We start from the raw sequence: 24,819 nt of genomic DNA, 5'->3' as shown, positions 1-24,819 counted from the left end.
TAATTTACAGAGGCTGTATAAAGAACTGGAAAAAGCAGAGGTGAATCTGTCTCGCTCGATACAGATAGGTGGGGATAGCGATCTAGCCCTAACACAGATTGTTATAGCAAAATCAGCTATCACAGAACGTTCACAGGCGAAAGCTGCTAGCAAATTCATTGCTTGGAGATCTAAAATGTTTGAGAGTAGTGAGAGAGCAGGGCACATGTTAGCCGTGAGAACTAAAGACAGGGAAGCAGCTATACGTATCAAGAAGATTCAGGATCCGGATTTGGGGCTCGTGTCTGAGGAGAAGGCCATTGCTCTCGCATTTCAAAAATTCTATCAAAAACTATATTATGATGATATCTGTGATAACTATACACTTCAGGTGGAAATTCAGGAATACCTGAAGAGGATAGGGGTGGATACGCTAACCTCTGAAGAACGAGAATTATTAGATGCAGAAATTAGTATTGAGGAGCTTTGGCAGGCTATAGATTCTCTCCCGAGGGGCAAAGCTGTTGGCCCAGACTTTCTGCCGGGGGAATTTTATAAGATATTTCGGCCTCAGCTCACTCCGGTCATGTTAGAACTATTTCGTAGAGTTCAGAATGGGGAGGTTCCTCCAGAGTCGTGGCGAGGTGCCCGAATTATAACTTTTAAAAAAAAGATAAAGATCCATCTGATTTGGGATCATATCGCCCTATCACGCTCATTAATAGTGATATTAAAATTTATGCCAAGATATTTGCCAATAGAATCTCTGGGGTGATTAAGAAACTTGTCTCTGTTCAACAACATGGCTTTGTGCCTGGGAGAGAAACTATAGACTATATACGCCGTGTTATCACGCTATTTGATTTTACCAAGGTTTCAGCAGACCCTATGGCCCTAATTCTGCTAGATGCAGAGAGGGCCTTTGATAGGGTCTCCTGGCCTTTCTTATGGGCTGTGTTGAGATATTATGGCCTAGGAGAAAGAACTATAAGGGCGATACAGAGCGTGTATAAACAGCCGACGGCCCAAATTTCAGTTATGGGGATCCAGACGGGTTCAATTAATGTTTTAAGAGGTACACGCCAGGGTTGCCCCTGCTCCTCTTTATTATTTGCAATTTATATAGACCCCCTTATTAAAAAAATTCTTTTGAGTGATTTGATTTGTGCAGTGAGATCCAGGGGCGGTAACACTAAAATACTGGGGTATGCAGACGATTTAGCCATTCTGACAGACACTCCTCAGGCAGCACTGTTAGAGATTCAAAACCTAACATCACAGTTTGGTAAGTTGTCTGGATATCACTTGAATAACTCTAAGACCCAAATTATATGCAATGATAACATTATATTGGTGGACCCTCGGGTCATTGGCAGGGCAAAGTACTTAGGAATTGTAATAAGCTCTAACCCCGAGGAAATTGTTGAGATTAACCTTAAACCACTGTTAGGCAAGATGGAAAAAGATACTAGAAAGTTTAACAACCTTCAATTAACATTGATGGGTCGCTGTAATGTTGTTAAAATGATTTTTCTTCCAAAAATATTGTATCTTTTTAGAGCGATTCACGTCTAATATCGTGGTTTGTATGGGCAGGTAAAAGACCTAGACAAGCCCATAAATATATGACGTTACCCAGGGAGAGGGGGGGTTGGTCTTTACCATACTTTCAGCTCTATTATTGGGCAATTATATTAAGACACATTGCTGTATTAATGGATTCAGCGGACTTAGAGGTCTCTGAGCTTTCTACGTATTGTTTAATTTATGGGGAAGAGGTGAAGGGGTTATTATTCAGGCACATCGATTTTGCGTATTTCAAACGTGTCAGGTTTAAAGTTTTACTGGCAGCCTTTAAAGTCTGGACGCCTGTGCGGAAAGTTTTTAATATAGGAAGGATACATATGTATACTCCGGTAATGGGTAATACCCTTCTGCCAGAAATATTTGCAGACGGGTATTTCAGAGAATGGACTACACATGGAGTTACCATGCTGGGGGATTTGGTTTCAGCTCAGGGGGTGCGGACATTTAAATACATAAAACACACATTTGGTATTAGTAACCAGCATTTCTTTAAGTTCTTACAGATTTGTGACTTTCTTTCTAGGAAATCTGTTAGCTGGATTTCTATCCCGCTAGTTGAGGCTATCAGGGGGTGCACTCTAATATAGCTATAACTTACAAAATGTTGAATGAAAGGCAGAGTGATGATCTACCAAAACACTTTAATCGATGGCAGATTGGTTTACAAGCTGGGCAGGAGGTTTGTGAAGACTCATTATGTTTTAGTTATACTGCCACTATATCTGCTAACCTCCAGGTACAATGTTTTAAAACATGGTTCAATTTGTATATTACCTCACATCGCATACAACAATGGGGCGGGATTACGGGAGTCAATTGCCCTAGGTGTGGGGGGATGACAGTTGACAGTATCCATATGTTTTCTTCTTGCCCTAATCTAACTCCACTGATATTTAAAGTGGAACAACGGTTGGAGCAAGTGTTCGGTTATCAGATACAATTGTCTTCGCAAGCCATTATATTGGGGGTGGCAGATATAAGTATGACGCTGCCAGAACGGAAGCTATTTTATATAGCTATGGCTACATTTAGATTATGTCTAGCAACAGTGTGGTTAGATCCTTCCCCCCCATCAGAACATGAGTGGTTCAATAAGTTTCTAAATGTTGGGAAGTGGGAGCTGTTGGTTTTCAAGAGGAGAGGCCCACGGGCTCGAAGAGAGGGCGAATCAGTATGGGAGCCGGTAATTAATTGGCTGGATAATCTAAACCACTAACATTTTATTTGCATATAATGAAATATAATGGGATCCACCTGTCTCACAACACGAGTTTACCATATCCAATCTTTTTTTTTTATATCTTGGTCTTTCTTTACCTTTTTCTTTATTTTTTCCTCTTGTAGCGATCCCCGGGGGGGTGGGATAGGGTGGGGTTCTGGGGTATATTATAAAATGGGCAGCAATGACACAGATGAAATGTACTATGTATTGTATACTTTCTGTTTTATTTTCTGTTTGTATTCTGAAATTTGATGTCTTGCTACTCTCTAATAAACAATAAAAAAAAAAAAAAGGAAACTTAGGACAAGGCTACAGGTCAAACTGCCGAACGCAATTACTCCAAATTTGGCAGGGAGAAAGATCTTGGTCCAGAAAGCACGATTTTGTTTAAATGGTATAAATCCATTCAGTAGTTTTTGAGCAATATCAAATTTTACAGATATCAATATTTCAGAATGTTGACACCTGAGGGGTACGAGCACTAGCTTGCGGCTCATTAGCTGAGAACAGTTGAAACTAGGAAGTGTTGGGACCCATTTTGGGACTCAGTTGAAAGGAGTAGGTGGAAAAAAAGAGAAAAATTGTATAAGACGGTATAGTAGGAACACTGTGGTGTTACTTTAAGCATTATGTACGGTGCAAAAGCAGGGAGTTTAAATGTTGCGTTGGCCATGGAAATCACGTTTGCAGAGCAACGGTGCACAGTATTGCAGCACGGTTGCATGGGCTTTGGAAAGCCCATTGGAAAAACAATGTGTCGTATTGTGAGAAGCAGTATATAGGGTGCACACACAGGTGCACATACAGATAGTGTGAATGTTGCTTAGGGTGTGGGGGCTCTGGATCTGGGCGCTCCGAGCGGCTCACCCAGTCGACCCCAACCGACGGGTATGGGAGCTCCGGGCGAGCAGCCCAGTCGACCCCAGACAAGCACTGCTGTCTCTGTTCTGGGAGCTCCGGGCAGCTCACCCAGTCGACCCCACCCGACGGACATGGGAGCTCCGGGAGAGCAGCCCAGTCGACCCCAGACAAGCACTGCTGTCTCTGTTCTGGGAGCTCCGGGCAGCTCACCCAGTCGACCCCAACCGACGGATATGGGAGCTCCGGGCGAGCAGCCCAGTCGACCCCAGACAAGCACTGCTGTCTCTGATCTGGGAGCTCCGGGTAACTCACCCAGTCGACCCCAGCCAATTGGCGTGGAAGCTCCGGCGGAGCAGCCCAGTCGACCCCAGAGAAGCACTAGTGTCTCTGACTTGGGTGCTCCGGGCAGCTCACCCAGTCGACCCCAGCCAGTTGGCGTGGGAGCTCCGGTGGAGCAGCCCAGTCGACCCCAAAGGAGCACTAGTGTCGCTGATCTGGGAGCTCCGGGCAGCTCACCCAGTCGACCCCAGCCAGTCGGCGTGGGAGCTCCGGTGGGGCAGCCCAGTCGACCCCAGCCAGTCGGCGTGGGAGCTCCGGGTTGCTCACCCAGTGGACCCCAGCCGGCCGCTGTGGCCTTTGGGGCGGGCGATTGGATCACCTTACCCAAACCACTACGGTTGGACTCCTTCCCCCTCCCGTCCTTTGAAGAATTTTGTAAAACGGTTTGCTCGGTGTCATCTGGATCTCCGCTCAATCCACTGCCCCCCAAATTTTGGAAAACTTTTCAGGAAGAACTGTTTCCGCCTTTGTTTTCAATCTGTCGCCAATCTCTGGAATCGGCTTCTGTCCCGGGTTGCTGGAAACTAGCAGTGGTGTCGCCTCTGCTAAAAAAGCCAACCCTGGATCCAGCTGTCCTTTCCAACTACAGGCCGATCTCCTTGCTTCCCTTTCCAATCAAGATCTTGGAGAAATGGGTAACTCGCTCTCTTTCCGGCTACCTGGAACATATTGGGTGGTTCGATGAGGCCCAGTTTGGCTTCCGACCTGGTCATGGGACGGAGACCGCACTTGTGACCGTGCTGGATAATCTGCGTTCGCGTGTCGACAGTGGTCGGGCAGCCTTTTTGGTGCTGCTCGACATGTCGCCCGCGTTCGACACGGTCTGCCATCGGACCCTGGTTCAGAGGCTGGAAGAGTGCGGGATTTGCGAGGGGGCCAGAGACTGGCTGATGTCATACCTCGAGGGCAGGCAACAGTTGGTGTCACTTCCGCCTTTTAGCTCGGAGCCAAGGAAAATCGGACAGGGGGTGCCACAGGGCTCGGCCATCAGCCCGTTATTGTTTAACCTGTACCTCCGTCCGCTTGTCCAGCTAATAAAATCTCTTGGGGTCTCGGCATTTAATTATGCCGATGACACTCAGCTGGTGTTTTCCTTGGAAGGAAGCAATGCAATCTCGCTGAACACCTTCCATCGCTGCATGGCAGCTACAGCGGATTGGCTTAGAGCAAATTCTTTTGCAATTTAATAGCTCGAAGACGGAGGTGCTCCACTGCTCCACCGACCGGATCCCGCGGGTTCTACCTACCGACTTTTGGCCTAGCACTTTCTCCGAACCAGTGTCGGCATCGGAGTCAGCCCGTAATTTAGGGGTCATGTTCGGCCCTAACTTACAACTTGACCTACATGTTAATAAAACCACGGGAACATGTATGATGCTGCTCCGTATGCTCCGCAGAGTTTTGCCTCTGCTTCCTGCTCAGTCCAGGCCGGAGGTAGTCCGTGGGACTATTTTAAGTCGGCTGGATTACTGTAATGGTCTCCTTTTGGGGGCCCCAAAAAATCTGATAGGGAAACTGCAGAGGGTGCAGAATATGGCTGCTAAACTGGCCCTTTCACGACCCAGATCTAGCTCTTCTACTCTTGCGCTTCGTGACTTGCATTGGCTCCCGGTAGAACTACGGGTCCAATTTAAAGCGGCCTGTTTGGTATTTAGAGCGGTACACCTCTTGGGCCCCATCCCGCTACAAAACATGTTTGCATGGTATTCTGTCCCACGGCTTCTGCGGTCGTCATCGGCTCACCTTCTGGTGGTGCCTAGGTTTCAAAGAGTGAGGATGGGCGGCCGCTCATTTAGAGTGGCGGCAGCTAAATTGTGGAATTCTCTCCCACTCACTCTCAGGAGCTGCAAGGACTATCTTCCATTCAGGAAGGCCTTAAAGACTTATCTTTTTCCCAAGTAATGGCTGCGCGTTTGCTCTTGTCTTGTGTGGGGGTTCTCTGATCAAAGCGCCAGGATGCCCTCTGGGTGACAGGTCTGCGCTCTAAAAGTATGCGAAATAAATAAATAAATAAATAAATAAATCACTTCCGCAAAACAATGATGCGCTGTATTGAGGAATTGTTCAGTAGGCTGTGGAAATTATATCGGGAAAACAACAATGAGCCGTATTGCGGCCTTCCTTTAATATAATGCGGAGTAAGGTTTACTTATAATGCAGTGTTCACTTTTATCACAGATAGTGTCACTTTGTTACAGGAAATGTAATATTATGTGGGAGGGCGTTTTCACTATCTGTGCATGGAACAAAATTAACGTTTAATTGGCTGAGGTGTTCCAACAACGAGCTTCATGTTCATTGGCTGCGAACCATTGAAAGTAGAAGTGTTTCCAGCCATTCACTTCCCCTCCGCGGTGTAATAAGGACATCTGATTGGGTCACATGTTCTAAGGAGGACCTTCCAGAGTTTAATGTTCATTGGTTGCGAACCATTGAAAGTAGAAGTGTTGCCAGCCATTCCCTTCCCCTCCGTAGAATAGGAGGAACATCTGATTGGCTGACGTGTTCCAAGGAGGACCTTCACAAACCTTGGGGCATATGATCAAGATAGGCGATGAAATTATCGCTGCTTTAGGTGCAGAAAACTGCAGCTAAAACTGCGATAATGGGCTTGATAATATGCTCTATGGAATTCCAATTGAAGCCCATGTTAGATGTGAAGGATATCTAACATGGGCTTCAATTGGAATTCCATAGAGCATATTATCAAGCCCATTATCACCATTTTAGCTGCAGTTTTCTTCCGCTAAAGCGGCGATAATTCTATCGCCTGTCTTGATAATATGCCCCCTAATGTTCATTGGCTGGGAACCATTGAAAGTGGTAGTCTAGCCAGCCATTCCCTTCTGCTCCACGGAGTAGGAGGGACATCTTATTGGCTGACATGTTCCAAGGAGGACTTTCCCAAGCTGAATTTTGATTTTCTCTAAATCATTGGAAGTAGAAGTGTTGTCAGCGATTCCTTCCCCCTCCGTGGAGTATTAGGGACATCTCATTGGGTAAAGTATTTGAAGCAGGACCTTCCCAAGCTTAATGTTCATTGTCTCCGAAGCATTAAGTGTTGGCAGCCATTCCCTCCCCCTCTGCGGACATTTGTTTGGCTAAAGTGTTGCGAGTACAAGTTTGCTCCTTATTGGGTGGAACAGATTACTGTGGTGAGCTGTTTTGTGATGCACTTCAAAGGAGTATGGGAAAACAAAGTAGTAGAGATAAGGGTAGGAAAACTATTAACTCTGTACAGTGGTCACAAGTTGGTGGACAGGGATTGTGAAGGTAATAATTGTTCTTTATACATTTTAAGGACCATTTATATAATTGCCGTGCCGTGTACAAATCACAGCGGAAAAATAAGTGTCTTGCGGTCTTCTTTTTATCAAGTTTGCGAATGGGATACTTCCTAGGAGCACTATTTACTTATAATGTGGTGTTTACTTTTCAGACGGGGGTGTGGTTGCACAGCAAAAATTTCTGTCTAGGTTTCAAATAGTTTTTATTAAGCAAATACTGTTAGATTTGGGGGTCTCTAGTTGTCAAAAGTAGGTACTTGTGACAAATAGGGAACCTTGCCTCTAGTCAGGGGAAGTGGGTATACTCCTAAAATAACCCCTGCTCACCCCCTTGGTAGCTTGTCACGAGCAGACAGGCTTATCTCAGAGGCAGTGTGTAAAGCATTTGTGAGCACACACAGTAATCCAGTAACAAAACTACAGATGGACACCACACAGGTTTTATATCAAAAATAAGTATTCTTTATATAGATTTAACACAAGAACACACACGACAAAAATCCACAGTACTGTACTTAAAATGGTAGAATTAGCGTAGTTCTCTTTAGATCTTAAAATGCGACACTTTGAGTCAATGTACCGTTAGATGCGGCACGCAGGGCAACAAAAGTGTTGCAAAGATGGTGATGCGTGGAAATTTTGGTGCAAAGAAATAAAGGTGTCGTCTTCTTGTTGATGTGGCACGCTTCTCCAATGATGCGAGATTTCTCGACTCGATGCGTCAGCTGCAACGATGACACCCTTGTTCAAAAATGCGTCGACAGCGGCTTTGGCGGCAACACTCTTCGCCCTTGATACAAGACACTTCTGCTCGATGCGACAGCTGCAGCAGCGACACCCTTGTTCAGAGTTGCAACAACAGTGACTTCGACGGCAGCATGCTCCTCCTCGGATGCGAGGTGCTTCTGCGATGCAATGCGTCAGCTACAGCGGCAACATCCTTGTTCAGAAATGCGACGGCAGCGGCTGCGAAGGCGACACACTACTTCGATGTTGAAAGATGTTTCTTGTGATGCGGTGCAATGCGTCAGGTACAGCGGCGACACCCTTGTTCAGAGATGCGACGGCAGCGGCTGCAACAAGTTTCTTCTTCGTGAGTCGCGCTTCCAGCTGCTTGCGGCACACAGTCCCTCAGAGGGCCCAAAACAGCAGCAGGCACTTCCAAAGTACTCTTGGGGAGCTGGTGGTTAAAGTCTGTTGTCCCTGAGACTTCAGCAGGAGGCAATCTCTTCTCTCCAGCCCTTGGAGATCCTTACAAGTTTTTGAAAGTACACAAAGTCCCTTTCTCCTTCCTTTGGCAGTCAGGCAAACACTGGAGGCCAATCCCACAAGCAGCACTTCAGCTTAGGGATAGTCACTCCTCAGTTTCGTCTGGATCCTCTCCTCAGCAAAGGTTTCTCCTTGTTGTCCAAAAGTGATCTAAATTCTTGGGATCAGGGTCCCACTATTTATACCCCAAAATCCTTTGTCCGCCGATGGCAGAGGGGCCTTTGCCTAATCCAAACCACTTCTGGTCAGTCCTGGAGCACTCTGTTTATATGACTCCTTCTTTCCTTTCACAGTGCAGGGCAGAAACATCGGACACACCACAGGGGGTGGAGCCAGCATTGTGGAGGGAAGGCACAGCCCTGGAGCACTCCGTTGACATGATTCCATCTCTCCTTTCACAGTGCAGAACAGAGACATCAGACACACCACAGGGGGTGGAGCCAGCATGGTGGAGGGAAGACACAGCCCTATTCAGGTCCCAGGTGCAACTCCTCCCTCCCATCTAGATGCAGATCTCTCTATTCACCACAGGGCTGACTCACTCTGTCTCCTGGAATCCCCCAGCCCTGTCACTCAAACTCCAGACAAGGAATACACCACCTAGCAGAGGCATGCTTGGATAGTTAGACAAGAAAGTACCTACTTTCTAAAAGTTGTATTTTCAAACACAGAATGTTAAAATTAACTTCACTAAAAGATGTATTTTATCATTCTGAGTTCAGGCATACTAAACTCGAATTTCTACCATGTTCCCTGAGTCAGTTTGGATTATAAAATGTTATAATCTAATGTCCATTCTGGCCTATGGAGAACAGGTAGCCTTGCAATAGTGAAAAATAAAAATGGCTGCAATTCACTATTAGGGCGTGCTACACACACCAGGGTATGTCCTCCCTTATACTTACAATGCACCCTGCCTTCGGGCCTACCATAGGTGTGTCTGATATGGAAAAACGGGATGGTTTAAGGACTGACAAGTGGGTGCACTTCCTCAGTCAGCATGGCAGTACCAGACTACACACAGGCTCTGCAATGGCAGGCCTTAGACACACGTTTACAGCTTGCTTCTGTAGATGGTATAACCAGTGCTGCAAACCCACTAGCAGCATTGGGATTACCAGCCCTGGGCACTCCTGGTGCACTGTACTAGGGTCTGAGAGGTAAACCAAATCAGCAAATCATGGAATCACTAATTCATACATTCATTTATAATAGCGAGAGCATATGCACTTTAGCACTGATCAGCAGTGGTAAAGTGCCCAGAGTCATAAAACCAACAAAAACAGGTCAGACAAAATACAGGAGGAGGTAAAAAGTTCAGGGATGGCCCTGCAAAAAGGGACACGTCCAACACAACCCCCTTCCAGCCAAAATGCAGGTTAGACCAATCACTACCTTGATGGGCTTCCCTGCTTTGGGCGATAGAACATGGACCTGGCCTGCTACAGCAGGGGCATGTTCCAGTTCTACACCAATCTGAACCCATTTTAATTCCTCTGTCCATACTCTCAAGGTCCACCAAGCTAATCCATGTTAAACACTTCTCCTCCCCTGTGGACACCACCTGTGCAGCACCTAATCTTAACTGGCTCACAGGTGTGTCCCAACAGACAGAGAGCAAGCCACAGTGGCCACTGACAGTGGTAAGGGATGAGACCCAGGCCGTATGCCTCTCAACACTCTCAAACCTCTGTGGCATCAGAGAGCGGGGGGGCAGTAGCCCCAGGTGATTGGCACCCTTTGTCCACTCTCCCTCCTGTCAGATCAGGTTTGACATCCTGGCACTGACCCACCAGCCCCAGGCCTATACCCGGCAGCTGGACCAGAGACTGGGGTGGGCTCTCCCACACCCATTCCTCCTCCTTGGGGCTCTGTACCCTCCTACCTGGAGTGGTACCTCCTTCCAGAATTGTCAGGGTACCTGTGGCAGGTGTCCTGCACAATTCGCCCCCCAGTTCAAGGGTTCTATCCTGCAATTGGGCTTCCAGGTCAGGGGGACACTCTGAACCTGGCCCTCCAACTTAGGGTCTAAACTCTCAGGCTGCACCAGGGTCAGAGGCAAGGACTCCCTCCCTCTGTACCCCCTTCCAGAGCACTGCACCACGCCAACTGGAGTGGTACCCCTAGAAGCTACCTCAGTCAGGATGCTGATTACAGTTGCCCCTTCCTCCAGGTCAGGCAACACCTGAACCGGGCTTCCCAACCCAGGGACCAACCCCTGCAGTTGAACACTTGCCTGGCAAACCAGGACTTCATTGGGAGCACATATGCCCTCCCGAGGGTAACACATAACTCATGTGTTGTGTGATAGCCTGCCTGGCGCAGATCTTCCGACCCCTGTCCTTCTGACAGTGCGTGAAGATCCCTCAGGACAGAAGTGGTGTCACCATGGTCATTGACTGATGACTCAGCCCTTCTGGCTGATCCCTGATCTACTGGATCTTCCACTGGGGACTCCTTCCCCCCTCACCCCTCAGTCTGGACTTCTGCACCCTCCACCTAGGAGCGGCACTACCAGACACCAGAACAGATGGAGGCCTGCTTACAGACACTCCCAGTTCAACAGACACTAGGGAATCTCCCTCAAGGGGCAGCCCATCAGGACAGCCTAGGCTCCCCACTTGGTGTTCCCTTAAAGAACAATCCCGACTCTGAGACTGGGTTTCAGGCATCTGGGGACACACAGCCCCATACTAACTCCTTCTCCACTGAGAGAGGATGTGATCCCCTACACCCCTCCCACTACAACGGGACCTAGCTGGGCTACTCTGCACCACTACCACCACTCTGGGTTGGAAGATACCTGAGCCACTCCCCACAGGGTCATTACCCAATGCCTCTCCAGACACTCTGGAATCCACCAAAGGTCTGCCTCCAATGTGAGTTCCCTGGGGTCAGATAACTCACTCTCCACCAGGTGTTGGCATAGCTCTGGAAAACAGGGACTTACAATATGCTCTCCAACAATTGGATCACATAGCCCGCACAGGGGTTAACCAAGCTATCCTTCACCTCACCATCCAGTGCCTCGCACACGTATTCTACACCACTCTCCTGAGATGGGCAAGACAGTATCTAACTGTCTCTGTCACTTAATTCACACTCTTCTGGGTGGTCCTCACACTCACATACCAGGACTTCAACTTTGGGGGAAACTCTCTCCCCGCACCTCTCTTCTAGAGTCAGTAGATTGTCCCTCCCACCACTAGGACCATGCACCCCTGCACCAGTTACCCGATTCTCCTCAGGGACACTGCATACTACTGGAGCTACCTCATGTCCTTGAAACTCCTGGTGTATGTTAACCCCCTCCAAGTCAGGCACCACATCTCTGAGTGTGTGTCAGGCACCACATCTCTGGGTGTGTGTACGACTCCCTCAGCACTAGAGCATTCAATTTTGCTGCCACCACCTGAGCTGGATTCCACCTACAACTCAGCAAAGCTCACTTCCTGAGCTATACACATTTCTTTTTTCTGGGATGAGACACTCATGACCTCAAGGCTCTCAAGCTCCAAATCAAGCTCCCTCATTCTCAACTCATGCTCAAACTGCAATTTCTTTCTTCTAGGGCTAACTTTCTAGTTTGTATTGATCAATTCCTACTGCCCATTTAACTTGAGATTTGTCAGCTCCATCTCATGCCTCCTGCATCTCTCTCTGTCCTCCAGTTCCTCTGGAGACAGACTCTTGGCAGAAACACTGTTACCTGCGAGGGGAAGGTGCTCTCCTTTCTCCTGGACCCAATGGCCCTTCCAGCTGCACATCTGCATTATGTATGTATGTATGTATGTTTGGATTTATATTCTCACCCCCTTTCTCATTCTCAGGGGTATTCCTTGCTTCTGCCCAGGCCCTCAGCGCCATGTAGACCTCCTCCCTCTTGGTGAGCCCAATAATAGAGACATTACATTTCTTGCAGAAGTGCTTCAGCTGTTTTACTTTGTAGCTTTCCTTTTTCTCCTCTTCCCAATCAAAATCAACAGAGGCTATGGATTCTGCACTCTCCATGATGGTTAAACTTGGCAGTTCTCAAAAATAGACAATCCCAAAAAGAAATCCACCAAAAAGTATGTGGTCGCATTTTGGTCTGCACTCACTAGCAGTGTTCACCAATTACTGTACATGAGTCACAAATGCAAGTCCAGAATCCTCACCGTTGACAACCACTGTTAGATTTGGGGGTCTCTAGCTGGCACAAAAAGATACACTTGCCTCTAGTCAGGGTAAGGGGTACACTCCTAAAATAACCCCTTCTCACACTCTTGGTAGCTTGGCATGAGCAGACAGGATTATCTCAGAGGCAGTATGTAAAGCATTTGTGAACACATAGAGTGATCTAGTGACAACACTACAGATGGACACCACACAGGTTTTATTTAAAAAATAAGTATTCTTTATATAGATTTAACACAAGACCACAAACAACAAAAATCCGCAATACTGTACTTAAAATGGTAGAATTAGCTTAGTTCTCTTTAGTGTTGCAAAGATGGTGATGCGTAGAAATGTTGGTGCAAAGAAATAAAGATGTTGTCTTGTTGTTGCGGTACGCTTCTCCAATGATGCGAGATGTCTCAAGTCGATGCGTCAGCTGCAGCAATGACACCCTTGTTCAGAGATGTGACAACAGCGGCTTTGGCGGGAACACTTTTCTCTCTAGATGCGAGGCGCTTTCGCTCGATGCTACAGCTGCAGCGGCGACACCCTTGAACAGAGATACGACAGCAGCTTCGACGGCGGCAGGCTTCTCCTTGGATGCGAGGTGCTTCTGCGGTGCAATTCGTCAGCTACAGCGGCGACATCCTTGTTCAGAAATGTGACAGCAGTAGCGGCTGCAACGGCGACAAGATTCTTCTTTGTTGTGAGACGTTTCTTGTGATGTGGTGCAATACGTCAGCTACAGCGGCGGCACCCTTGTTTGAAGATGCAATATCAGCGGCTGCGACGGCGACAAGCTTCTTCTTTGTGAGTCGTGCTTCCAGCTCCTTGCGAAACGCAGTCCCTAAGAAGGTCAAAAACAGCAGCAGGTACTTCCAAAGAACTCTTAGGGATGTGGTGGTTGAAGTCTGTTGTCCCTGAGACATCAGCAGGAGGCACCACAGGGGGTGGAACCAGCATTGTGGAGGGAAGGCACAGCCCTATTCAGGTCCCAGGTGCAACTCCACTCTCCCATCTAGATGCAGATCTCTCTATTCACCTCTGGGCTGCTCACTCTGTTTCCTGGAGTCCCCCAGCCCTGTCACTCAAACTCCAGACAAGGCATACACAACCTAGCAGAGGCAGGCTTGGATAGTTAGACAAGAAAATACCTACTTTCTAAAAGTGGTATTTTTAAACAGAATGTTAAAATCAACTTCACTAAAAGATGTATTTTATCATTCTGAGTTCAGGCATACTAAACTCGAATTTCTACCATGTTCCCTGAGTCAGTTAGGATTATAAAATGAAATAATCTAACTGCCCATTTTGGCCTGTGGAGAACAGACAGGTAGCCTTGCAATAGTGAAAAACTAAAATGGCTGTAAGTCACTATTAGGACATGCCACACACACCAGGGCATGTCCTCCCTTATACTTACAATGCACCCTGCCCTTGGGCCTACCATAGGGGTGTCTGATATAAAGAAAAGGGAAGGTTTAGGGACTGGCAAGTGGGTACACTTGCCCAGTCAGCATGGCAGTACCAAACTTCTCACAGGGTCTGCAATGGCAGGCCTTAGACACACTTTTATAGGCTGCTTCTGTGGGTGGCACAACCAGACGTGAGTCCCTTGCTCACTTTGCCACTGGATTCAAGCAAGCCGGGCTGAAGACGGCTGGAATGCCAGAAACCGGTCCTCGGAAACTTGTTTCCGGTCCAGGGAAGACATGGCTTGGCAGTTCGGGCTGGACTGTTCCCATGAGGCACAGGGTCAGACTGATTTGCATATAGCCATGTCTGAACTGGGGTGGCGGAGTGGGCTAAAGAACGGTGATGGATTAAACCCAGCTCTGTTGACCTGGTGTGAGTGTTTGATTGATTCAGATGCTCCGTCCATCACCACCCCCTTTTGTACAGCTTTTGGCCGCCATAAGTGTGGCAGGGTATGCTCAGACGTGAGTCCCTTGCTCACTTTGCCACTGGATTCAAGCAAGCCGGGCTGAAGACGGCTGGAATGCCAGAAACCGGTCCTCGGAAGCTTGTTTCCGGTCCAGGGAAGACATGGCTTGGCAGTTCGGGCTGGACTGTTCCCATGAGGCACAGGGTCAGACTGATTTGCATATAGCCATGTCTGAACTGGGGTGGCGGAGTGGGCTAAAGAACGGTGATGGATTAAACCCAGATCTTTTGACTGGATGTGAGTGTTTGATTGATTCAGATGCTCCGTCCATCACCACCCCCTTTTGTACCGCTTTTGGCCGCCATAAGTGTGGCAGGGTATGCTCAGACGTGAGTCCCTTGCTCACGTTGCCACTGGATTCAAGCAAGCCGGGCTGAAGACGGCTGGAATGCCAGAAACCGGTCCTCGGAAGCTTGTTTCCGGTCCAGGGAAGACATGGCTTGGCAGTTCGGGCTGGACTGTTCCCATGAGGCACAGGGTCAGACTGATTTGCATATAGCCATGTCTGAACTGGGGTGGCGGAGTGGGCTAAAGAACGGTGATGGATTAAACCCAGATCTTTTGACTGGGTGTGAGTGTTTGATTGATTCAGATGCTCCGTCCATCACCACCCCCTTTTGTACCGCTTTTGGCCGCCATAAGTGTGGCAGGGTATGCTCAGACGTGAGTCCCTTGCTCACTTTGCCACTGGATTCAAGCAAGCCGGGCTGAAGACGGCTGGAATGCCAGAAACCGGTCCTCGGAAGCTGGTTTCCGGTCCAGGGAAGACATGGCTTGGCAGTTCGGGCTGGACTGTTCCCATGAGGCACAGGGTCAGACTGATTTGCATATAGCCATGTCTGAACTGGGGTGGCGGAGTGGGCTAAAGAACGGTGATGGATTAAACACAGATCTTTTGACTGGGTGTGAGTGTTTGATTGATTCAGATGCTCCGTCCATCACCACCCCCTTTTGTACCACTTTTGGCCGCCATAAGTGTGGCAGGGTATGCTCAGACGTGAGTCCCTTGTTCACTTTGCCACTGGATTCAAGCAAGCCGGGCTGAAGACGGCTGGAATGCCAGAAACCGGTCCTCGGAAGCTTGTTTCCGGTCCAGGGAAGACATGGCTTGGCAGTTCGGGCTGACTGTTCCCATGAGGCACAGGGTCAGACTGATTTGCATATAGCCATGTCTGAACTGGGGTGGCGGAGTGGGCTAAAGAACGGTGATGGATTAAACCCAGATCCTTTGACTGGGTGTGAGTGTTTGATTGATTCAGATGCTCCGTCCATCACCACCCCCTTTTGTACCGCTTTTGGCCGCCATAAGTGTGGCAGGGTATGCTCAGACGTGAGTCCCTTGCTCACTTTGCCACTGGATTCAAGCAAGCCGGGCTGAAGACGGCTGGAATGCCAGAAACCGGTCCTCGGAAGCTTGTTTCCTGTCCAGGGAAGACATGGCTTTGCAGTTCGGGCTGGACTGTTCCCATGAGGCCCAGGGTCAGACTGATTTGCATATAGCCATGTCTGAACTGGGGTGGCGGAGTGGGCTAAAGAACTGTGATGGATTAAACCCAGATCTTTTGACTGGGTGTGAGTGTTTGATTGATTCAGATGCTCCGTCCATCACCACCCCCTTTTGTACCGCTTTTGGCCGCCATAAGTGTGGCAGGGTATGCTCAGACGTGAGTCCCTTGCTCACTTTGCCACTGGATTCAAGCAAGCCGGGCTGAAGACGGCTGGAATGCCAGAAACCGGTCTTCGGAAGCTTGTTTCCGTTCCAGGGAAGACATGGCTTGGCAGTTCGGGCTGGACTGTTCCCATGAGGCACAGGGTCAGACTGATTTGCATATAGCCATGTCTGAACTGGGGTGGCGGCGTGGGCTAAAGAACGGTGATGGATTAAACCCAGATCTTTTGACTGGGTGTGAGTGTTTGATTGATTCAGATGCTCCGTCCATCACCACCCCCTTTTGTACCGCTTTTGGCCGCCATAAGTGTGGCAGGGTATGCTCAGACGTGATTCCTATGCTCACTTTGCCACTGGATTCAAGCAAGCCGGGCTGAAGACGGCTGGAATGCCAGAAACCGGTCCTCGGAAGCTTGTTTCCGGTCCAGGGAAGACATGGCTTGGCAGTTCGGGCTGGACTGTTCCCATGAGGCACAGGGTCAGACTGATTTGCATATAGCCATGTCTGAACTGGGGTAGCGGAGTGGGCTAAAGAACGGTGATGGATTAAAGCCAGATCTTTTGACTGGGTGTGAGTGTTTGATTGATTTAGATGCTCCGTCCATCACCACCCCCTTTTGTACCGCAAGCCCACCAGCAGCATTGGGATTACCAGCCCTGGGCACTCCTGGTGCACTGTACTAGGGTCTGACAGGTAAACTAAACAAGCCAATCATGAAATCACTAATTCATACATTAATTTATAATAGGGAGAGCATATGCCCTTTAGCACTGATCAGCAGTGGTAAAGTGCCCAGAGTCATAAAACCAACAAAAACAGGTCAGACAAAATACAGGAGGAAGGCAAAAAGTTCAGGGATGACCTTGCAAAAAGGGCCAAGTCTAACAATTACAAATAAACTTTCTTTGAAAACTGTATATATCAAAGGGGTGACAAATATAAATGGAATTTCATAAAATATCACTTAAGCGTGGCCACACCCTCCTTTTTTTCTGCTATAGTTTGTTAAAGTGTTGCCCCATATTCTTGATCATATAAGAGGGCATGTGTTACTTTTAGATTAATTAGAAAAGAAGTGCTACAAGAAACACTCCCACACTACATCATCTGTGGTCAGAAGAACAAGTAAAAACCGTTAAACACAAATGAATTCATACTACATAGAAATGTACGCTTTATGTTTTTTTGAAATTTCAATTCTGTTGAATTCGGGAACATTCTGTCTTATTGCTTAGAGGTCACTCACTATTTGGTTAACAAATTACTTACTCCTTTAAGAATATGTAGGACAGTAGTCTTATAATATACAGTACTGGTAATATATATTCTATAGAGAGACGGTGTATAGGAACCGCAACTGAGAAAAATAGAAATTAGAAAATACCATTCGGAAATGTAGGGTTTATCAAATGTTTAAAGTAATAAAGTATGTATGAAAGCTATTTTTTTTGGACTGCAATTTCTTAAAATATTCTCACAGAAAAAACATCTGATCAAGTAAGTTATTAAGGTTAGTAAGCTGTATTTCAGATGGCGCCGCCAAAACTCCAATTCCTCTTCCGTAACAATATGACACTTTATTACAGTATAAAAAGTGACACTGTTGTTCCACAAAAAAGAAAAGGAAAATAAAGTTATGAATACAACACAAGATCAATAACGAAATACTTTTGAGGGGTGAATATTTTTGAGCTTCAAAATGATTCATTTTCATGGCGACGGGTCACAAACTGCTCTGAGATCACAATGACTGACAATATTATAATATACATATTGACAGTATATGATCTCCAGGGGAAACACACTAGCAACCAGAAAATGTTGACGTTACTTATAAATCTTTAGGCTTTGTGCCAACGGGTCACCAACACCTCTGAAGTGAAGTACAGTGTCAATATTATAATATACAAAGTCACAATATATGAGCTCAAAGGAGCCAGAAAAGGAGCAATGTTTGCTGTATTCTGTCTGTTTCTGAAAACAAGATGCTGATGTTACAGAAAAAAGGAAAAAACAACCAATAACAGTTTTTTTTAAATAGAAACGTTTAAATATTGACAAATAGATACATATTATAAATATTTACTATGCCATAATGAAACAACTTACAACTCCGGAATACGTTTTGTAGCCACAAAACAAGAATCCGATGCTTTAAAAGGGAACCTGCATCACAAAATAGACACAGGTAAATAACTTGTGAAAACGAAACTAATCAAACTACAGGTGTGGTTTATATACTTTTTGGTTATTGAGTAGTCTATGAAGGAAGATGCGGCTCCGCCCATTTTGATGTCACTTTTTACAGTTTACACATGCTCAAGTTTTAACTGTTTAACTTGTGCACGTGTTAGGAAAAGTTAAAAAATGTAAAGCTGTGAAGGTTTCGATTTCAATCGTAACATGTATAACACGTATAACGTCCTTAATATGTACATACGTTGGCCAGCTTAAAAACTGTTACCTGTCAAGGGTTTTAGGGACATTGTAGTTAGAAATTAGCATTTAAAAAATCTTTGCAATTCACTGAAAAATCTATAGGTCTCAGGGACGTTATAGTTAGCTGGACATTTCACTTGTACAAAACCATAGAAATTCCACCGTTATAGTTAGTTCAGCTAACTATAACTCGCGCCCCCCAAAATGCACTGCTCATGTTGTCACATATTACATCATTAATGGCATTCTCAGTGACATCACTGATGACATCTCAAATGACATCACTGATGACATCATTAATGACATCATCCACATGATAATACGATGCACCTCCTCACACCCTAATATAACGTTTGATACACCCATTCAAAAATACAGACTACCATTTTCACAACCATTGACACATCAATTCCAGATACTACATACCCACTCACTGATTCCTAGGTCTACAAACACATCCACCCATTCATCCATACAATCACTTATACATACAGTCACTCATCAATAAAACACTATCATATGCACTCATACACCTATTCGGACACTCACACACCGCCATGCATCCATGGAGTTACTTACACACCTAGATAGTCATATAAAAAATCAATCACACTCCCATTTACGCACCTATACAGTTATACACACACCACCTCACTATTTCATACAGATAGTAGGGCATACTTACTCTCTTATATAATCACTGATACAAGTACACACTCATCCATACAGCCACCCTTGTGATCACTCACTCTCACATATAGTTATTTACACAAACCATTTACACACACCATCACTCACATAAACTGCCTTTTACATATGTAGCTACTTAAACTGCCTTTTAGAGATGTAGCTACTTACATGTACCACTGAGACCTCCATTTCCTCACCAACACACCCATACACACACTCACCCAGTCATAGAGCTGTTTTCACATGCACTCTTGAACCCATACACCCAGTGAATCAACTAGTCACACATCTATGCACTGAGTCACACACCTCCAACCCACCCACACACACACTCAGGCACCCATACAAATACTCAGGCAAACAATCAATAACCCATATAGACTGTCATTTAGCTACTGACCAACCCATGTACCAGCTTACACAACAATGGACACACTTATACAGACATTCACACAGTTTAGTCACTAACGCATGCATTAAGTAAGACACTTTTAATCAGTCACTTATACAATCAGTCACACACCTCGTAAATCTTTCATCCAAACACTCATATACCCACTCAATACACCTTGGTATATATATAAAACATATTTAAAATTTACAGAAACACACAGTCACTGGATGATGTGATCAGTGATGTCATTTGAGATGTCATCAGTGATGTCACTGACCATGCAATGAATGATGTAATATGTAACGTCATGAGCAGTGCATTGAGGGAGCTCGAGTAATAGTTAGCTGAACTAACTATAAGGGTGGAATTTCTATGGTTTTGTACGAGTGAAATGTCCAGCTAACTATACCGTCCCTGAAACCTATGTTTTTTTAGTGAAAAAAATATATATAAATATATGTATGTATAAATGCTCCTTTACTGCGTTCATACTCGAAAACACAGCATGTAAAAATCTGCATCTGAGAGGTATTGTCCACATTTTTATGTATTTATCTTTTATGAGCAAACTCCAATTTAGCTCACAAAGGCACACAAATAATTAAAAACATTCCTGCCCAACACATTTTGGATGACACCTTCTACTGGGTCTAATGGACTCCACAGTGTATAACCATTTATTATCAGTACTTTGTCTACTTTAGTGACCCATGTGAAACTGGAGCGACAACTTCCCTCATTTCATTTGGCACATTCTTTCCGCCATATTCCCATTCAATATTATTCTGATCACCATACAGCCTATTTCCTTTACAAGCGTCTCACTACCATATAGTTCTTTATATATGACTATCCATTTTATAGATGGTGTTACACAGTTCACAAATGTTCAATTATTTAAAACGAAATGTAAAGGATTTTTATTTTATTTTTGTAAATGCCATCCATTTAAACAATAGCAAAACATAACCACTTACAGCCACAAAAATCGCCTATCATGAGATTATCGCTTACGATGTTTAACATTCAAGTGTATACCCTTATTTTCACATTGTAGTCTTCTTCTGTACATGCATGTGAGGCACTGGACACCATTTAGTCCACCCTCAAAAACACTCCTCTGCTCAGATTCATGAGGGGGCTATATATACCAGCCCACATTCTGTACCCTAAGTATGAAAATTGCTGCCTTCTATTCAAATTAAAGAGCATAATGCCTTTGGTTAATTAGTTGCTCAAAAATGAATTTCATTCTTGATATGTCTATGTTGAATATCTCATTTCCAAAGCAGAAAAGCAATTATTAATTCCTAAAGTGCACGGTGCTTAGATTTAAAAGATCTTATAATTCTAAGATTCCCTGGATAGTTCTCAGTTCTATGGAAGCGAGGAATTATGATAACCAACTTGTCTCTTATTAAGGTGCATAGTGCTAGTTTCTCGGAGGTTCTATTGACGGTTATTTCACGGATTCCCTATAACATATTGCAACTCCTAATTTCTAAAGTGCAAGGTGTTTGGTGGATTCTCTGGGGGATATGGTGATTCCTAATTGTATAGGGGGCTACCTCCTTAGCAGATCCCCAAAAAGTGCAAAGTGCTTTTCCACTTACATGCAAAGTGCAATATCCCTCTGAAATACCAACCACACAATGTATTTTAGTAAAAAGTGGCCTGTGCCCAGATAAAAAGTGTAATTTCAAAGATGTCCATTACCTCCTTTTTCTTGATCTATCCTAGAAGAAGATGGAAACAATGAAAAAGTAATATCCAAATATGGAGTGAGTGAGAGAGAATAAAGGGTAGAAGAGCAAAATAGGTTATTACTCAAGACAAGTTCGATAAGGTTGGAGTTTTCATGTGTCACAGTCTCATGCAAAGTACTCCAAAGTTCAATCATAAACAGTTTCACAATCATAAGTGGACATTAAGCTCCACATCCATGTTGTGGCCCCAAGGTATCTCCTTTCCTAAGGATAGTATTAATCAAGACATTTGCTTTCCCTTGTTCCTGTTCCCGATCACCTCCCGTTGGGTGATTTGTGATATGTCTAATGCCACAATAGTTGAATGTTGCTAGAGATCAATTGTTGAACTGTTCAAAATGATAAGCCATGGGATAGTTTCTGTTACCCTTTTTTATGGCTATTATATGCTGCAAGATTCTTAGTTTCAATGTATTAACTGCTGCCCATATACAGCTCTCACAACCACACTTAAGAACATAGATAACATGATCCGTATTACATGTGACTCTGTCCCTAATGAACACCTCATGGCCCTCAAAAGTTCAATAACTTGACAGGTAAGTCCATATTAACATCCTTTACACTAGTTACATCTCACAAAGCCTTCCATATTCCTTGTCAGCCAATTCCTCTGCTTTTTTTTATCATGGGGCTAGATGTTAAGATGTCTCCCAAGGATTTTACTTTTTTACAAGTTATTTGTGGCAATCTTCCTCAGATGGTCATCTTTCTTCAGAACATGCCAGTTCTTTAATAAGATCTTCTTGATACTGTTTTGCCCCATATTGTATTCAAAAAGTAACCTTTCACTCCCTGATCTTTTCCATTTTGACATTTATTATGTGTATACAGTAACTGTTCCCTTGTTGTCTCACTGGCTCTCTTTTTAGCATCCTTATAGTTCTTGCTATGCTATGCTTCATTCAAAGCATCCGGATGTCCACCATTCTCATGTAATAGGGAATTTGTTGATGTTGGTTTTCTATGGATCCTAGTTGTTAATGTGCACCCAACTAAGACACACCAACAACGAGTCCATGTTTAGAAATTTATTAAAAACTTGGATCTTTAGCATTTCAGACCAGGAAATCCTAGCACTCATCTGATCCCCCTGCACCCATCCTTTCTGCACCCTTCCCCCCCGTTTTTCCCTCAGTCTTCTGTCATCTAGCGCCAAGATGCTCCTTGGAGTGAACGCTGCGCTCTATAAAAACTAGTTTCATTCATTTATTCATTCAAACCCCCTCATAAAAAAATATATATATTACACTTACCTGCTATATACTTACATTTTTCATTGAAACAGCATGCATTGTGAAGGCAGGTTGTTTTAGAAATATGAGTTGTAAAGGCATGCTTGTTGAAGACCTAGTTGTAATTACGTGTTCCATATGGAATCACACGTGCAGATTTCAGCAAGTATTATTTCTCCACCTCCTTCTCCGCCTCTCTGCAAAAATCCTCATCCTCCTTGCTAGGATGTCCAAAGCCACCACTGGGAATGATCCTAAAGCACTTTGGATGCCTTTTTTTATTTTTGAACCTGGTTATCATTAGATCCAATTTGAGGGTATTTATTTATTTATTTAAATATTCAGTGTTTTCTATAGCACAAACATGACCCAAGATTGGGAGTCAGAGTGCTTCACAGTTCAATAGCATTCACTTTTCATAGTTGTATAAGTCATTTAAGCAGACTACCAGCCGTAAGTATTCATTCTTAAAGTGGCAATCAATTAGCACTTACAAATAATACACATTCTGATGATTACTAGAGATCAACTAGTGTTGCATTTTACATGACCAGTCAATTACACCATGTGGACTTTTAGAGGGCCTGTCCTTAGCAAATCACCTATCATCTAGTGCGGGGACTCAACAGAGCTGGTTATAGGAAATGAAGCAAAATCAATAATAGTGATCTCTAATATGCTATCCAAAGTTTAATTGCCATAAAATTTGAGGGACTATTATCATGCATAATGTAGGCTACTGGAACAGCCAATTGTAGAAGATCGAGAGATTGTCTCTTGGTCTCAAATAGAACCTTAGTATTGTCCGCTGATAGTTATGGTAGGTATAGGCTCATAAGGAAGGTCTTAGCTTCCTTTTTGAATAGTGAGGTGGACGTGATTGTTCTCTTCTTGTGGAAGAATGCAGGTTTCAGTAAAAGATCTCTTGTGCTCTAAGACAATCTGCTGCTTATAGATATAGTAATTTTCTGGGCAAGTTAAAGTGGTGTTTTGTACTGTAGCACTTTGTGTGTGATACATGCCATCTTCAGTCGGATTCTTGCTTCGTATGGCAGCCAATTGATCACTTTCAGATGTGGAATGATGTGGTAATAATTTGTAGATCCTGTTATGAGTCTTGCTGCTGCATTGGGGCAAGCTTTTAGGGGAGCTGTTGAAATCTTGGGTAGTCCTGATAGAGTTGTGCATCTCTACTACCAAAGCCTGGACTGCTGTTTTAGGGTCTGATGTGTTAGGATTCGGGCTAGTCCCCTCTTTGTGACCATGCTTTTTACATCACAGGACGGGGGAGGGGTATATAAACTAGTCCTACCTCTGGCTCAGTGCTCGATATTGCCAGTGTTTAGATTCCCTTCCTGGTTGTTGGATGCAGTAACGTGCTGAGCAGAGTCTCCTCTCTGCTCCCCTAATCCTTTGAAGTTCACCCTTCCCCTCTCACGGGCTCGTGTAGAGGCTTCCCTTTGTTTCCAGTTTCCTGCCTTGCTTTTGACCCGTTTTTTGCGTTGTGTGTTGTCTGTCTTTAGCGTGTTAGAGGTATCCAGGTATAATTCCCCTTGTTGTCTCCCCTTGTTTTGTATTGTGCCAGCTCCTTTTGTGTGTATTTTTGAGGGTTCGGGGGCTCCCGTTCTCTACAGCGTGTCTATTACGCTGAAGCGCTGTGAGACGCTGCAAGCGCGAGCGCGTCTCTGTTTTGTAGGCGACTTGCCTCTTTGTGAGCGGTAGTGACGTTTCGGGTCACTCCGCTGCTGTTGTGTTTGGGAAACGCGTTGAGATAGTAGCGCAACGGAAGGCTCCTTGTTATAGCCTCCCCTGGTTATCTTTAGTTTTCACGGGGTTTTTTCGGTAAAGGCTGCTTATTAAAGCCCACCTTTTTTCCCCTTATTATTCTTTATTTGGTACGACGACCATTCGTTAAACGGCCCCTTCCCCTGCTGCCCTGTATCCCCGAGCAGCTACAGGAGTACCTATTGGTTGCAGC

This window comes from Lissotriton helveticus, chromosome 2_1 (assembly GCF_964261635.1).
Source record: "Lissotriton helveticus chromosome 2_1, aLisHel1.1, whole genome shotgun sequence".
Classification (NCBI taxonomy): Eukaryota; Metazoa; Chordata; class Amphibia; order Caudata; family Salamandridae; genus Lissotriton; species Lissotriton helveticus.
Note: the sequence above shows the minus strand (reverse complement) of the source record.